We start from the raw sequence: 12,939 nt of genomic DNA, 5'->3' as shown, positions 1-12,939 counted from the left end.
TGCCTACAGAGCACTTGGATATTTAAAATCTTAAATATTATCCCCCTTTCTCTTCTAATATATTTTCCTCTTTGAGTCTAGCAATGCATCTTGTACACGTCAGGGAATCACAGGCATCCACTAGGGCACACAGCACAGTCTCTGCAACATAGTAGATAATCAATAAGTGTTACTGAGTGAGAAATGCACAGATAAAACACTGCCTTTCTACAAGCAAATTTCACAGAAATTTTACTGAAGGGTAAACTTAAAATCCTAGATATAAAGTAACTTGTCTGAAAATATAAAGCCAGCAAGTAAAGACCAGAGTTCCACTTTTTACCATTCTAGTTTCATAAAGTACTCCTCACTACACTGCATTTTCACAATTGATGTGTGTGTATTATAAATAAATACAAGGAATGAAGTAAATGTTCAAGGAAAGAAGGAAAAGTGAAAGAGTAGGGGGAAGCAAGAAAATACGTTCAGTTTAATTACAGTTTATTTTCCATGGCCTCTAACTAATTGAGGGAAATTTATAAAGTTTGCCATCTTTTGACCAAACTCATATTTGGGATTTGGAGATTTATAATGTTTCCCTTGACCACTGCTGTGTCTACACTGCTCTGTTTTTTCTATAGCCAAGCACATACTCTACACTCTTCCAAATAAAACATACCTGCCAATATTCCTAGCCATTTGTTTTATCTGGACACAGATTGTGTTATTCAAATAGAATCCTAACTACATGAAATACAATTTAATTAATATTTATTGAGAGTCCCTAAGGTGTATTCATTAACTAAATGAAGAATGATTTGTTTTTAATAGCAACATGACACAATGCAATCTGAAAGTGTAGTTGGAAGCTCCTACAATCACTAATTAAAGAAGAATGAGTATATTAATGACCTTGAGGGCCTTTGCCACTGGGAAGGAGAGATCTGGATGACACATATAATCAATAATGAAGCGAAGGACTGGTTTATTTTCCCTTTATAGTCTAAATCCAAACTTAATGGCTTGGACACTAATATAAGTTAATGAGAAGTTCACAGGAGAAATTCTATAAAGTGTATGCTGACAATGCAAGTGCTGTGAACTGACTAAAAGCAGGAACATTCTTAGCAACTTGAATAAAGAAACCTTTTATAGTCAAACATTTTCATCGCAGGTAATGAAATAAAATTTATATTGCCTTTTTCTCGCTAAGCAGGTCTCTGGAAACATACACTCACATGCACATAGTTATGTATATTACACTAAAACACATATACACACATACATGAGTAAACCAGAATGTCTTTCAGAAGACCTACAAAGAGTAATTATATAAACAAAGCTAAAGTTCTCCTTGGTGGTTATGTTATCCCATCCTTCTTATAGTTGTGGTATGTGAATTACTGCAGATGACACCTTCAGTGGGACAAGTTATCAACATAAGAAATTTCAGGAATAAAGCCAACTGGAAAGACACGCCAGTTACAGCAGAATAAAAGACAGTATGACACCAAAGCATTTATAGAACGTGTGCTGCTTTATGGATCCATAAGCACAGACACTGCAATACTGCCTGCAAGGACAGACTGGGGCTCAAATGTCAACAATGTTCACTACTGAGTCAATCATCTCTGAGTATAATAATGACATACCTGAAGTAAGTTTTCAGTAGCTTTTTAGTTCATACTTTTCGCTGTTCATATCTCTGTTCATCTGGACACCCTCTATTTAAGTGGTAAAATTCAGTCCTTCCACATCCCTTTACTGAATTGTTCCAGCCAAGGCCTTTCCTTACATAGCGGAAGTGCATACCATTTACTTATTTTCTCCTAAGATGATCCAAATTCAACTCTCCTACCTCCCCACTCCCATCACCGTTGCCACCATCTCTATAACTGGCATCCTGTAAAACATTGGGTTCCAAACTCAAGGATCATCAGAATCACCTGGAGGGTTTATTAAAACACACATTGCTGGGAGCCACCCCCAGAGTTTCTGATTTAGAAGGGCATTTCCAGGAAGTTCCCAAGTGATGCTGATTTAGCAGGGTATTACCAGGAAGTTCCTAGGTGATACTAATGATGCTGGTCTAGGGACAATTTTGAGAACTGTAACCTACAAGGTATTTAAACACTCATTAATATTTATCCATTAAAGGGCAATGATAATACCCCATGATCCCTTTAAACGTATTTTGTAAATGTACATAGTATAATACCAATGACTATACCTTTCAGAACATGAGTGAGTGCCTAGCACATAAAAGGTGTTTGATAATATTTATTAAATGAATCTAATCCAAAATAATAAATATATAATATGTTTGTACCAGTAATTTCAAGATTAGGCAGCAACTTGAGAGGGAAGAGCCTTTCCTATAGACAGTTGCCTGCTCTGTGATATAGGAAAAACACATGAGCTCACAACGGTGATGCCAATGATAGTAATAACACAAAATTACAAAATTTCCATAAGGAGAATTTTAAAGATTTTAAAACACTTTCATAGCCTTCACATACTGGACATGAAACAATTAAACAACACATCGGAGGCTGAAGCATACTAGAGAAATGTGTGCAGCGCAGCACAGTGCACGTCCTAAAGTCATTGACATCTACACAGCAGGGAGGGCTGTCTCAGGTTGTGACCAACTGAATGTTATTCACTTACAACCAACATCCAGAACAACCCAGGTGTCCCTTCCCTACTAGAAAAGGCTGCTACTTCTGGCTTTACAGGTAGGCACTTCACACAGCACATATTAAAAGAGAGCACACATTCTTAACGTTACAGCAGATTGAAAATTTTAATCAGAACCAAATTAGAAACAGTGAGAATCAGAGCAATACAAATCCATGAATGTGGGAGATGTCATTTAAGAAAATGCAGATAGAAAAAGGAGGGCTCCCTAAACATAGTTTCAACCCTGGAACAAAGATACATCCATTTTAATTCAACGGATATGAGATAGAAACAGCGTGGGGCACAGAAGATTAGTAGGGTAGCAAAAGAAAAATTTCCAAGAGAGATTAGGACAGAGACAATTCCATAAGCCATAAATGGACAATTCTTAACTGTTGAGGTAAGGGAGATTCAACATTATGTGTAATGGGAGACATACAAGCTTAAATTCACTGTATATAGAAAATTGAACATTTAGAAACTATTGAAATTATTCTAGACAAATGCAGCATATCGTAGGGCTTGGTTTTATAACAGGGCATGTTTCCTTTTTATGTTATCTTTTTAAAAATTTTACCTTACTTGAAGTTCCAGTTCAGTTACATGTGCAGGATGTGCAGTTTTGTTACACAGGTAAACATGTGCCATGGTAGTTTGCTATCAACCTGTCACCTAGGTATTAAGCCCAGCATGCATCAGCTATTTTTCCTGATGCTCTCCATACTCCCTTCACTCCCCCAACAGGCCTCAGTGTGTGTTGTTCCTCTCTCTTTGTCCATGTGTTCTCATTGTTCAACTCCCGCTTATAAGTAAGAACATGCAGTGTTCGTTTTCTGTTCCTTTGTTAGTTTGCTGAGGATAATGGCCTCCAGCTTCAGCCATAAAGACCTGTTTCTCTATGGATAGCACAACACTTCTTTTCAACCCTCAGCATTCAACCCTGTGAAATCAGCAATGTTATGCCTACTTTACAGATAGAACAAAGAACATTGAGGCTTAGAGCTGGGACTTGAACTCAGGTTATTTGAGTGCAATCTCAGCATGTGTTTCATATACACAACTGTCTCTTTTTGGTGCCTTGCAGTTAAATCCCGGGTAATTATTTAACTGAATGCCATACCTAGGAAGAACATAACAAAGAATATTCAGGTCTATTCTTCAGACAGATTTACAGTCTACATGATTTTGCAGCAAGTATCTCAGAAAATAACTCCTCCTTATCAGTTTATTCACTTTTATGGGAAAATACCAAGTTTTGAGGCAGGATTTTGAATACAAACAAAACATAGCTTCTCAATGGGTTCACAGGAAATCTTACAGCATTATGTATTTAAACAAATGCAGGTTACTATGTTTAGACTAATGGTCCCACCATTCTTTATAGCCTATACTTTACCATATTTCTTCTTATTTTAATTTCATACCAGTATTTAGTTTGAAAAATATTTCTAGGTCGGGCGCGGTGGCTCACGCCTGTAATCCCAGCACTTTGAGAGGCCGAGACGGGCGGATCACGAGGTCAGGAGATCAAGACCATCCTGGCTAACACGGTGAAACCCCGTCTCTACTAAAAATACATTTTAAAAAATGAGCTGGGCGTGGTGGCGGGCGCCTGTAGTCCCAGCTACACGGGAGGCTGAGGCAGGAGAATGGTGTGAACCCGGGAAGCGGAGCTTGCAGTGAGTGGAGATCGCGCCATGGCACTCCAGCCTGGACGACAGAGCAAGACTCCATCTCAAAAAAAAAAAAAAAAAAAAAGAAAAGAAAAAAAAATATTTCTAATGCTACTAAAAATAATTAAATGCTTGCTATGAAAGCAGCTTTACTGTTGAATCACTGATATCTGTGAACACAGCATATGTCATATGAATCTCAGCATCTTGGGGTTTGAAAGTGCCTTATTAGGGACTTACTTTCACCGCCCACTGAAGTGCAATGGAAATGCAAACATTGAGATTGGATAGACCTCAATTTGAAATCTAGCTCTGGCACATATTAGCTGTTGGATGTTAACCTGTCTGAAAATCAGTGTATTTATCTGTAATTAGGATTTATAGAAAATTATAATTTTATGTTGCCTTGGCATCCATTTTGAATATGTTTAATTTTTTCATATCAGGAGCAGGGCATAGTCACCCTTGTTTACACTTTTCCACCTCCATCTAGTTTCTTAATGTGTCCAATCCAGATATCTGCTTTATACAACCAACTCCCGGTGATCATCTTCCTATGGAAAAGCTTGATATAACTTATTGACTCCACACACCTCATGCACTGCTCATATACACCACAATGACTGCCTCTCAGTCACAGTGGACTCCATGGAACTCATCCCCGCTTGCTCTAAACCCACCATCAGAACTTGCTGCAGGAAACCCACCTAAGTAATGCCATGGATTATAATAAAGACTTCAGCACACAGATCTCTGGCTCACTCTCATTCATTCCCCACCCACTGGTTGGGCATGCATGTCCTGGACTAATAGCCTTTTCCCATTGGTCCTCGAGGGTATGCTGCCCTCTCTTTCTGGGACCTGTAAATAATAAATTGTTTCTGCTATTTAATGTTGTTTTCTTGAGTTGCCTACTCTGTCTTTTACCTGAATAAACCACCCAAACTTAACTTCTTTCCCAGTTAGGACCTCCTACAGAGTCGATATCTTGGTAGGAATAAACCGAACACAGGTCAAACAAAAGTCACAATGGTCTTAGTATAAATAAGTTTCTAGAGGGATACATTGTCACAGGTTGGACACTTAGGCATTAGGTAGTCTGCCAGAATAAAGAAATATCTGATAAAAGGCATATTGTAGTCATCCAAGACTAAATCCCCTGAATTTCTGTTCAGGCAAGGCTAGAGCTTATGGCCACTATCATGAGACAGGCCTCAAGACCAGACTGGTGAAAAAATATACAATAGCATAGAGATAGGAAAACCCTGGCAAATTTTCAAATATATCAACTATGCCCTCTATGTGCTCTCTATTCATATTTTGCATTTATTACAATATATACTTAATTATTAGTTTACTTTATTATCAGTCTTTACCACTCAAAGGAATGCTCCATGAGGTCAGAAAACATATCTGTCTGTTTGCCACTGCAACCCCCGTGCTGAACATTATGCTGGTACACAGTTGATGATCATAGCTTTTTACTAGCAGTGGGGAGGGAGGGAGGGAAGGAAGCAGGGAGGAAGGGAGGGAGGCAGGAAATAAGGAAGGAAAGAAGGAAGGAAGGAAGGGAGGAAGGAAGGAGAGAAGTAAGGAGGGAAGGAAGAAAGGAGAGAATGAAGGAGGGAAGGAAGAAAGGAGAGAAGGAAGGAGGGAAGGAAGGAAGACAGGAAGGAAGGAAGGAAGAAGAGAAGGAAGGAGGGAAGGAAGGAGGGAAGGAAGGAGGGAACGAAGAAAGGAGAGAAGGAAGGAGGGAAGGATGGAAGGAGAGAAGGAAGGAAGGAAGGAAGGAAGGAAGGAAGGAAGGAAGGAAGGAAGGAAGGAAGGAAGGAAGGAAGGTTTGAAGGTTGGTTGTGGTGGCAATTAAACACTCCATTAACATTCATTGATATTGTTATCATTTATGTGAGGCACGAATCTCTTACATTATGTTTATTAAAGGTGGGTATAATCTTTGCAGACAGTCTCCAATGAAAGCACACTTACATTTCTTGAGGTGGCCCATTCCATATCCAGTGACTCCGAATGGCAGCAGCATCTCTGCAAATCAGAGAAGTTTCTGGGTATTAGATCTTGTTCTCACTACTTATATTCCACAGAGCAAGTTTATTTTCCATCCACAGAAGTATTCTTCAAATATTTAAAGACAAAATGTTGTATCTGTTTCCTTCTCTTAAGAAAACTCTCCTCTCTCTCTCTCTGTTTCTCTGTCTCACTGTCTCTGTCTCTGTCTCTGTCTCTGTCTCTCTCTCTCTCTCACACACACACACACACACACACAGAGCAGCACAGACCTTGTTTATTTAGTAGATTTAATCTTTGAATTTTGTTTCTGCTTAAAGTTATGGCGTATTTTATCTGGTTAATTGAAACTCTTTTGGAGATAGTGTTCAGAGTTAGGTCCACAGATATGGTTTCACAGGCTAGAGGCGAATGGAACAGCATAACCACATCTTTCTTTCTAGAATCTATACTTGTATTCATTTCATCTTCATGCTCTTCAGGCACTTGCCTACTAACCTAGCCAGTAGAGTGAAGGTGTATGTTGCAAATACTTCATAAGTTAGTACTTATAAAGTAATGAGAGAGGCAAGAATATTCCAGAGAATAACTTTAAAATAACAATGGGGAATTTTGCTAGGAGGGCCTAATGTATGAATGCAGTAGGCATGTTAGAAAGTTTCAGTGGAAGGAAAATGCACATTTGATTTGTAAAATGAAGGGAGAAGGAGACATTTTTAGACAGGATATTGTGGTCTGTACTAGTCAATTTTTGCTGTGTAACAAACCATCCCAGAATCTCAGTTACAATCATGAATTATTTTTCTTGCTCACAGGTCTGCAGCTTACTGGGGGAAGGTCTGCTTCAAGTTGAAGAATGGCTGGACTTTCCAGGTCTAAGGGTGAATTAATTCTACTCCACATGTCTCTGCATTCTCCTTGAATCAGAAGATGTCGGCTGCCTTCTCATGTGAATCCAAGAGTGCAAGAGGGGAAGTAAAAGCTAATAATTATTTATCATGTCTTGGCTTAAGACAGTCTCAATCAAATAACAAGGTCTGAAGGCAACAGGATGGGGAAGTATTCTATACCTTTCTACTGTTGCATAATGGTACAATACAGAGGTTGGGGGCGAAGGATTGAGTGCACAAGGGCATGGGTATCTAGTAGCAACTAACTCTTTCACACATAGGGTAGTGGTGGGGAAAACGTCTGACCAACTTGTGTTCCATGAAGTTGTATGTTGGTCCCTGCCATGGACTCTGTGATGCACAAAGCCACCCCATTACCAATCGCAAGGGCAAAAAACCAAACACCACATGTTCTCACTCATAGGTGGGAATTGAACAATGAGATCACTTGGACACAGGAAGGGGAACATCCCACACTGGAGCCTGTCTTGTGGTACAGGGGTGGGGAGGGATAGCATTAGGAGATGTACCTAATGTAAATGACAAGTTAATGTGTGCAGCACACCAATGCGGCACATGTATACGTATGTAACAAACCTGCATGTTGTGCACATGTACCCTAGAACTTAAAGTACAATAATTAAAAAAAAGAATTAAAAAAATCACAGCTTTATGCACACATGAAATCTGTGTTAAAAATAAGAGGCTGAGAAGTCCTTCCATCAAAAAGATTGAGAATGTTAACAAAATGGTTTTATCATTAATTTCATGGTGTAAAATTATGTAATTTTGTAATTTTTGTAAAATAAGGTAAGTAAATATCTTATTCTTGGTAATATTTTGAATATTTTGATACAGTAATCTTTCAATGCAGTAAAATGTACTTGGAATTGCTTCAGAAGTACACATAATGCATAATTATAGGAGAGTAAACTGACATACCAATTAAAATATAATGGAAAAACAGATTGTAACTTTTAATTTTTAAAATAACTACATCAAGTAACAGTAATACAAAAGTTCAGTGACGAAACTAATATACAGAATTTTTTTTAGAGAAAGAAAGCCAGCATGGCAATGTATGTTTTGTTTCTTTGTATTCTTAGGACTTCAGAAATGTCTGAGATTTTGAAGAGTGGATATAAAAATTAATATAGATGTTTTTAATGAGTATTAGATTGTTTAATGTCAGTCTTCTAAATTTTGGTTGCATTTTGTTCAAAATCAGTTAAAAGCTGTAAGAAAATATTCTTAAACTGGCCCATAAAAAATTTCAATTGTTTAAGCTTTAATCAAATAACAATTTTTAAAGGAATTCAATTCAATTCAAAGTTATAACTTTGAAATTTATATCTATCAATGATGGGGGTAACTGGTAAGTTAAATTAGGAAGCTCAATTAGTATACAAGATTTAATTCTGACAGTTATGATTGTGCTTTGAGATACCCCAAATTATAGAAACAACCTATTGTGGAGGCCGTATTTTCTATTGGATAAATTCATACTGTTATTTGAAATAAAATTGCATTGTGAAAAATCTGCAACTGTTGCAACATGTACATTTCTAGAATCATTGAAAGAGTTATAAACAGAGACAGATTAAGGCCTTTGTGTTAAAAAGATATTCATCATAGGATGTTACTCTTAATGTAGTCAAAAAGAGAGTAACTGAAAACAGTTGGTGTAAAATATTTATACATTTCATTATTAATTTATGAATTATGAAGTTAGACTCATTAGAAAGAGCATGTTTCTCAAAAAATGACAAATCTGCAATGAGAGAACACAGAACAGTGGTTGTTGGGGGTTACGACTGGAGGGAGAGTGTGACTACAAAGGACAAGCACAGGGCGTTTTTGAGGTGAAAGAACTAATCTGACCCTAATTATATCAGTTGTTACACAAATCTATATATGTGTTAAAATTATTGGAAATGTACATCCAAAAAGTAAATATATGTGTATGATATTTTAAAAAATAAACTAGATCATTCATTGCCTACAGTGAAAAATCAATTGCTATTATCAACAGTTTCGAATGTATTATCTTTAAAATGTAATCAATTAGGATGGCATGGAGTGGCTGGCAAGTTGGTCGAATAGGAACAGCTCCAGTCTGCAGCTCACAGCAAGATCAACGCAGAAGACAGATGATTTCTGCATTTCCAACTAAGGTACCTGGCTCATCTCATTGGGACTGCTTAGACAGTGGGTGTAGCCTATGGAGGGCAAGCAGAAGCAGAGTGGGGCGTTGCCTCACCTGGGAATCACAAGGCATCAGGGAACTCCCTCCGCTAGCCAAGGGAAACCATGAGGGACTGTGTCGTGAGGAACAGTGCATTCTGGCCCAGATACTACGCTTTTATCATGGTCTTCACAACTCACAAGCCAGGAGATTCCCTCCAGTGCCTACACCACCAGGGACCTGGGTTTCAAGCACAAAACTGGGCAGCCATTTGGGCAGATGCTGAGCTAGCTGCAGGAGGTGTGTTTTGTTTTGTTTTGTTTTCATATCCCAGTGGTTCCTGTAATGCCAGTAAGACAGAACCATTCACTCCCCTGGAAAGGGGACTGAAGCCAGGGAGCCAAGTGGTCTAACTCAGCAGATCCCACCCCCATGAAGTCCAGCAAGCTAAGATTCAGTGGCTTGAAGTTCTTGCAGCCAGCAGAGCAGTCTGAAGTCCACCTGGGATGCCCAAGCGTGGTTGGGGGAGGGGAGTCCACCATTACTGAGGCTTGAGAAGGCAGTTTTCCCCTCAGTGTAAACAAAGGTGCCAGGAAGTTTGAACTGGGCAGGGCCCACCGCAGCTCAGCAAAACTGCTGTAGCCAGACTGCCTCTCTAGATTCCTCCTCTCTGGGCAGAACATCTCTGAAAGAAAGGAAGCAGCTCCAGTCAGGGGCTTATAGATAAAACTCCCATCTCCCTGAGACAGAGCACCTTGGGAAAGGGGCCTCTGTAGGAGATTTTGTTTTTTTTTGTTTTTTGTTTTTCATATCCCAGTGGTGCTTGGAATGCCAGTAAGACAGAACCATTGACTCCCCTGGAAAGGGGACCTTCAGCAGACTTAAACACTCCTGCTTGCCAGCTCTAAAGAGAGCAGCGGATCTCCCAACACAGTGCTCGAGCTCTGCTAAGAGACATTCTGCCTTCTAAAGTGGGTCCCTGACCCCCGTGCCTCCTGACTAGGAGACACTTCCCAGCAGGGGTCGACAGACACGTGATACAGGAGAGCTCCAGCTGGCATCTGGTGGGTGCCTCTCTGGGATGAATCTTCCAGAAGAAGGAACAGGCTGCCATCTTTGCTGTTCTGCAGGCTCTGCTGGTGATACCCAGACAAACAGGATTTGGAGTGGACCTCCAGTAAACTCCAGCAGACCTGCAGTAGAGGGGTCTGACTATTAGAAGGAAAACTAACAAACAGAAAGGAATAGCATCAACAAAAAGGACATCCACACAAAAACACTATCCAAAGCTCGCCATCAAATACCAAAGTAGATAAATCCACGAAGACGAGAAAAAAAAAAAGAGCAAAAAGGCTGAAAATACCAAAAACCAGAATGTCTCCTCACCAACAAGGGAAAAAAACTGGACAGAGAATGAGTTTGACAAATTGGCAGAAGTAGGCTTCAGAAGCTGGATAATAACAAACTCCACTGAGCTAAAGGAGCATGCAGTAACTCTATGCAAGGAAGCTAAGAACCTTGAAAAGAGGTTAGAAGAATTGCTAACTAGAATAACCAGTTTAGAGAATAACCTAAATGACCTGATGGAGCTGAAAAACACAGCATGAGAACTTTGTGAAGCATACCCAAGTATCAATAGCTGAATCAATCAAGTGGAAGAAAGGATATCAGAGATTGAAGATCAACTTAATGAACTAAAGCCTGAAGACAAGATTAGAGAAAAAATAACGAAAAAGAATGAACAAAGCCTGCAAGAAATATGAGACTATGTGAAAATACCAAAACTACATTTGATTGGTGTACCTGAAAAAGACAGGGAGGATGGAACCAAGTTGGAAAACACTCTTTAGGATATTATCCAGGGGAACTTCCCAAACCTAGCAAGTCAGGCCAACATTCAAATTCAGGAAATACAGAGAACACCATAAAGACACCCCTTGAGAAGAGCAACCCCAAGACACATAATTGTCAGATTCACCAAGGTTGAAACATAGGAAAAAATGTTAAGGGCAGCCATAGAGAATGGTTGGGTTACTCACAAAGGGAAGTCCATCAGACTAAGAGTGGATCTCTCTGCAGAAACCCTACAAGCCAGAAGAAAGTGGGGGCCAATATTCAACAACCTTAAGGAAAAAATTTTTCAATCCAGAATTTCATATCCAGCCAAACTAAGCTTCATAAGCAGAGAAATAAAATCCTTTATAGACAAGCAAACGCTGAGCGATTTTGTCACCACCAGGCCTGCCTTACAAGAGCTCTTGAAGGAAGCATTAAATATGGAAAGGAACAACTAGTAGCAGCCACTGCAAAAAAGTACCAAATTGTAAAGACCATTGACGCTATGAAGAAACTGCATCAACTAACAGGCAAAATAACCATCTAGCATCATAATGATAGGATCTAATTCACACATAAAAATATCAACCTTAAAAGTAAGTGGGCTAAGTGCCCCAATTAAAAGATGCAGACTGGCAAATTGGATAAAGAGTCAAGACCCATTGGTGTGCTGTATTCAGGAGACCCATCTCACATGCAAAGACACACAGAGGCTCAAAATAAAGGGATGGAGAAGATTTACCAAGGAAATGGAAAGAAAAATAAAAAGCAGGGATTGCAATACTAGTCTCTCAGAATTAGAAAAAAAACTACTTTAAATTTCATTTGGAACCAAAAAAGAGCCTGCATAGCCAGGACAATCCTAAGCAAAAAGAACAAAACTGGAGGCATCACGCTACCTGACTTCAAACTATACAACAAGGCTACAGTAACCAAAACCACATGATACTGGTACCAAAACAGATATGTAAACCAATGGAACAGAACAGAGGCCTCAGAAATAACACCACACATCTACAACCATCTGATCTTTGACAAACCTGAAAGAAGAAATGGGGAAAGGATTCCCTATTTAATAAATGGTGTTGGGAAAACTGGCTAGCCATATGCAGAAAACTGAAACTGGACCCCTTCCTTACACCTGATACAAAAATTAACTCAAGACTTAAACGTAAGACCTAAAACCATAAAAACTCTAGAAGAAAACCTAGGCAATACCATTCAGGACATAGGCATGGGCAAAACTTCATGACTAAAACACAAAAACCAATGGCAACAAAAGCCAAAATTGACAAATGGGATCTCATTAAACTAAAGAGCTACTGCACAGCAAAAGAAACTATCATCAGAGTGAACAGGCAACCTACAGAATGGGAGAAAGTTTTGCAATCTTCCATCTGACAAAGGGCTAATATCCAGGATCTACAAGAAACTTAAATAAATTTACAAGGCAAAAACAAACAACCCCATCAAAAAGTAGGGAAAGGAGATGAACAGACACTTCCCAAAAGAAGACATTTATGCGGCCAACAAACATATGAAAAAAAGCTCATCATCACTGGTCATTAGAGAGATGTAAATCAAAACCAAAATGAGATACCATCTCACGCCAGTTAGAATGGCAATCATTTAAAAGTCAGGAAACAACAGAAGCTGGAGAGGATGTGGAGAA

The 12,939-nt window shown here is 39.1% G+C and overlaps 1 long non-coding RNA gene across 3 annotated transcripts in view; it reads right to left on the bottom strand.

Moving 5' to 3' along the window:
* The window catches only part of LOC135964805 (uncharacterized), a 568,134-nt gene that overhangs the window by 259,983 nt on the left and 295,212 nt on the right, over window positions 1–12,939 (bottom strand). For all 3 annotated transcript variants that reach the window (XR_010577459.2, XR_010577458.2, XR_012416940.1), the window contains one exon: window positions 6,321–6,374. This is a non-coding gene — a long non-coding RNA (uncharacterized lncRNA). The remainder of the gene's footprint in view (window positions 1–6,320; window positions 6,375–12,939) is intronic.

This window comes from Macaca fascicularis, chromosome 8 (assembly GCF_037993035.2).
Source record: "Macaca fascicularis isolate 582-1 chromosome 8, T2T-MFA8v1.1".
Lineage (NCBI taxonomy): Eukaryota > Metazoa > Chordata > Mammalia > Primates > Cercopithecidae > Macaca > Macaca fascicularis.
This window is presented reverse-complemented; position numbering and strand designations above follow the sequence as displayed.